Source organism: Mastomys coucha, unplaced genomic scaffold (genome assembly GCF_008632895.1).
Source record: "Mastomys coucha isolate ucsf_1 unplaced genomic scaffold, UCSF_Mcou_1 pScaffold21, whole genome shotgun sequence".
NCBI lineage: Eukaryota > Metazoa > Chordata > Mammalia > Rodentia > Muridae > Mastomys > Mastomys coucha.
This window is the reverse complement of record NW_022196904.1, coordinates 92,613,323-92,618,987: the sequence shown is the minus strand read 5'-3', so window position 1 is coordinate 92,618,987 and position 5,665 is coordinate 92,613,323.

Sequence of the window (5,665 nt, the reverse complement as noted above, 5' to 3'; positions counted from 1 at the left end):
TTTGTAATGTTAAACTGGGCTCTTCACTATGAACAGGGCATCTGAATCTGTCTTCACACTGTTCCCTTCTCTTTATCTACGTTTTCAATTTGCCTTGTATTATGTACCTTCAGACATCATGTTTAAATTTTCTTTAATAAAGAATAAATGCAAAATATTAAACACACTAAAAAGCATTGTAGATGGGGAATTTATCTGGATTCCACATTTTGGATAAATAAATCTTCAAATGAATAATTAATGGATTGAAGAATTTTTCTTTATCATTCTGTCTCTTATGCATACATACATACATACATACATACATACATACATACATGCATACATATACACACACATAGGCACATACATAAGACAATATTGTTTAATAGAAAGATGTAGACTTCAATCAAACAAAGAATTTTTGAAAGCTGAAAAAACCCAAACATGTTATAAAAATAAAATTTATTGGTGTTAGAGGGATGGATCAGATGTTAAGAGTTTGCTGCACAAACATGAAGACTTGGGGTTTTTCCAAGGCATCTATTTACATACTCAGTTGGCACAGTGTTCTGTCTGTAATTTTAGCCTTGAAAGAAAGGTACAAAGAATCCCCAATTCAAGCTGGGGAACAAAAATAGACATACCACTGAGTTCTTGGATTGAGAAGACAAGCTTTAATATGAACAAGGTGGAAGAGCAGTGGGTGATGATTACTCAAATCAATTTCACACCTCCACACTCAATGCACATATGTGAATGCACATCCACATTTTTTTCACACAAGAAAGAGAATGTATGTGCATATATTCAACTAGTGTTCTTTTGTTCCTGTGTTCCAAAGGCACAGCAGGGTTAGATAAAAAAATAGGCAACTAATTGCTTAAGTACTCAGCAAGGTTCTTTCCCTTTTTTTCTGTTTACTTTTTAAAAATTGCTTTTCTTTTTTGCAGTCCAGTCATTGTCCCCTCTAGTTCTCCCTCCTACAGTTCCAAATCCCATTCTCACTCCCCTCTGTTTCTAAGAGGATGTTCTTCCCCCTCCCCCTGCCCAGGCCTCCCCACTCACTGGGGCCTCAAGTCTCTCAAGGGTTAGGCACTTCTTCTCCCACTGGGGCCAGAGCAGTCAGTCCTCTGCTGGTCCAGGCCAGAGCATCAGACCAGCAAGTGTATGCTGCCTGATTGGTGGCTTAGTATCTGACAGATCTCAGAGGTCTGGGTTGGTTGAGACTGCTGGTCTTCCTATGGGGTCACCCTATTCCTGAGCTTCTTCCATCCCTTCCAGATTGCAACCACATGGGTCCCCTGATTTCAGTCCAATAGTTGGGTTTAAGTATATGCATCTGTTTCAGTCAGCTGCTTGTTGGGCCTCTCAGAGGACAGCCATGATAGTTCCCGTCTGTAAGCACACCATAGCATCAGTAATAGTGTCAGGCCTTGGAGCCTCTCCTTGAGATAGGTCCAATTTGGGCCAGTCACTGGACTACCTTTCCCTCAGACCCTTCTCCATTTTTATCCCTGCAGTTCTTTCAGACAGGAATAATTCTAGGTTAGAGTTTTTGACTGTGGGATAGCAACCCCATCCCTCCACTTGTTGCCCTGTCTTTTGACTGGAGGTGGACTGTACAAGTTCTCTCTCCCCACTGTTGGACATTTCATTTAAGGTCCCTTTCTTTGAGTCCTGAGAGTATCTCACCTCCCAGGTCTCTGGTACTTTCTAAAGGGTCCCCCCACCTCCCACCCCCCAAGATTGCATATTTCCATTCATTCTGCTGGCCCTCAGGGCTTCTCTCCTGTCTCCTCTTCCATGCCTGATCATGTTCCCCTTTTCTCTCCACCTCCCCTCTCCCACCCAGATGCTTCCCTCCCTCTGCCTTCAGTGATTGTTTTCTTCTCCCTCCCAAGTGGGACTGAAACATCTTTACTTGGGCCCTTCTGCTTTTGAATTTTGTGGATTATATCCTAGGTATTCTGTACATTTTGGCTAATATCCACTTATTAGTACATAACATGCATGTCTTTTTGGGTCTGAATTACCTCACTCAAGATGATATTTTCTAGTTCCATTTATTTGCCTGCAAAATTCATAATGCCCTCATTCTCGATAGCTAAATAGTATTCCCTTGTGTCAAAGGCCCACATTTTTTATACCCATACTTTTGTTGTGGAACATCTGGTTTGTTTCTAGCATCTGTCTATCACAGATAAAGCCACTATGAACATAGTGACTTCACAAATAATACACAGATCTCTACCAAAGAACCACCTGCCAGCTGTGCTATACTCTTTTCACTCTTCAGATTCTACAGGGACTAGGAAACTCATTTCCACAGAGACACATAAGAGTATAAAACACTAGTCCTTCTCTGAGTGAATTACCACAAAGATCCTATTCATGAGCTCTGTGTACATCTTATTAAATGGCTCCAGGTAAGTCTATGGGCTTAGGATTTTGTACTGTGAGTGGCAGGTACAGGGTTGTATCATGGAAATACGCGTTTGACATCCTGTGATGGTAGATGGATCAAATGCAGTTGATTGTTTCGGCTTTTAGAAAATAGATAGGATTCTGTGTACCTTGAAATCTTTCAGAAACTGTTAATAAAGTATGAGATAGCAAAATTAAAGCAGTATTTTTGCAAACCAGAGGACCCCAACAGAGAAATATGAATGAAAGTGAAAAAAATGAGTGGAAAATTTAACTACGTGGTTAAAAGAGCTTTATCATACTTAGCCTGAGAAGAATTATGAGAAGTTATAGGGTCATCAGTGGCACTAGTTATGCAAGTATCTGCTATTTACTGATGCAGCAATGTGTTTTAAAACCATTTCTATTTGTGACCGTTGTAGATATTATTCATATTTTACCTATGTTGCAGATGTATAACTTAATTTATTAACTAGATCCAGAGCCTGAAGAATAATCAGCAGTTTAGATTGTCTTGTTCAGCTACAGATTTTAAGCAGCTCACTCTCTGCCTTACAGGAAATATCTATGTATGTGGGAATGTGGATTTAAGGTGTTCGTGGGAAATAAAGAGGAGGTAATTTGAAGCCAATTATAAAGAATATGCACTTGACTTGAGAGTTGTCCTGCAATGTGGAAGACTGCAACAGAAAATAACAAAAGTTTACTGATATTGACAGATATCACATGGTGAATATCAGAGGGGTAGACTAGGGTCAAAAGATCCTTGAGGTAGTAAGGAATGAAGATTAGGTTTCATAGGAGTTTGAATTTTGATTCTTAAATTCTTACAATCTTGGGCCCAGGAGAACATAGACGTAGGGCAGAGCTCTAAGTAATACTGTTTTGGGAGTATTTCTACACTGAAGAGCCACATTGCTGTAGTGTGTGTAGTGGTTCAGACGTATTAATGGGTATCAACCAAAGAAAGACTTTTCTTTCTTCTTTAAAATATGTGTAATTTGTAACCACACACTTATTCCTAGATTGCCCTTTTTCATCTTGTCCAGTTACTCTTAACTTTTACATTATTCCATCACATCCTCTGTGCAGTAAACAACCGTCAGGTTTTATTTCCATTGATACCACATTGTAGCTATGTATACCGGCCCACCTGTAGGCTAGTGCTTCACAGAGACAGGAGGGTTAATACAATTTCTGATCAATCTTATTTGTATAGCAAGTTTTAGACCAACCATAGCTATAGAGATAGACACTGTGACTTGCCCTTCACTCTCTTCACCCCACATATCAGAGAAATTTGGTGCCAATACCACAATCTGAATAAAGAAAGCAATCTAAAATATTCACAATGTGTGCAGAGTAATAATATTTAAAATATTTTTAATGGATTATAGATGCTATTATTTGAATCCCAAACAACAATCATAACATCAACCTTTATAAAGATAGAATAAATGAACTTTTTTTTCATCAAATATTTCAAAAAAATATTTGAATTTTATGGAGAATGCCTGTTAACAAAATTGTTAGTATATAAAATTACAATTTGTTTGTATTAACACTGCCTTCTACAATAAGGAAGACAATTTAAATTATTGTGATTTAAAGAAAAAATTCTGTGTAAGAAAATTCAGAAAGAAGAGTCTTTATGAGAGTTAGATAAGGATTAAAGAAAGGGATGCAGGCTGTTCTCTTTTGGGCGATCTGAGAAGGGGGCCCTTGTTATTTTCTCAGAGATAAATTATATTTATAACATGAAAAAAAGAGCAACAACTAACATATTTGCAGAATGGAAGGTAGAGCACATTTACATGATATGTCTTTTGATTTTCTGTTTTAATCCATGCTCATAGCATTTAATACTTAAAACCATCTCAGGAAACAAGTTTGTGAATTGCTGAAAGGAAATAAACATCCTTTCTAAATCATGTATCACGTTACATCTTCTGGAGTGGAAACATTTCTTGAAGGAGTTATAAATAGAAGTTTTAAGTAACCATGAGTCAAAACATCCACGCCCATGGATTTCTGGGTACAAGGCAAAGTAAAGACCTTCTGCACAGAAGCATGTCTTTAAGCGTAATGTAATGTCCTAAGTGAGAATGATTAAAGTAAAGGAGGAGAATAAGGGGCAGAGAACTTGTATGAAAATTGTCTCCTAGAAAATTGTGTAAAGGCAAAAAATGTCATCTCTGTAGAAATATTTTTCCCTGTAGACAAAAGGAAACATTAAAACATTAGAAATTCATCTCCATAGAGCTTTCAGTGGTGATCAGTCACCTAGGCAGACATGCATGGTAGCTGAATTAATTACTGATGAAGAATGGATAGCAGAGCCTGCAGGTGGGGATTTGTTAAATATAAATGATAGGCAAATCCAGAAAATGAAAGATGAAAAATGAAAGATAGAATGGACTGATTAACACAGGGAAAATTAAATTATTTTGACACATACAAAAAGAAAAAAAGAAAAAGAAAGGACTGATGAGTAGAAAAGTAATGGATAGGTTCTCAGAGAATGGGCAGAAATATAAAAAAAACAGTTGAGCTTGAGGAAAAAAAATGAATGTTTAAAAAAATAAGTTGTGTATGATCTGGTAGATCCTTTTAGAGAAGGACCAGACTATAAAATGACCCACAACACCAGTTATTGAATGAGAGACATAGAAGATCTTCCTGACAAACCTGCCCTGAGAAAACTGAGTAACCTCGACTCTGGTGAATTGTTTGTCTAGATATAGGTAAATTTAAGGTCTTATACTATCTTCATTTTGTGAATTCCAGTTGCAAAAACACAAGAGCAGATAGAAGACAAATATCAAGTGAAAGGCATTTTTGATCAAAGGCTTTTGGTCTTGGAGCAGAAACAAGCTATCTACTGAATTTAACTTACAGAAATGATTCAGGTAAGGACAAGATGTGACTCATATTTAAATCCTTTTGAGGAAAAGAATGGTTGGGTGTGAAGAAAAGATGGTATGCTCCTAACTTACATAGAGTTTATTTTGCTAATGAATTAATTTCTCTTATATTTAATGCATCTAGTCTTAGTATAGAACAGAAGTTGAAGCAGCAATACAACTACAACTTTCTACTGACAGGTTCACCATGATCAAGTCCAATGGCTCAGTCTTCATGCCTTCTGTGCTAACACTAGTGGGGATCCCTGGCCTGGAGTCAGTGCAGTGCTGGATTGGAATTCCATTCTGTGTCATGTACATCATTGCTATGATTGGGAACTCCCTAATTTTAGTTA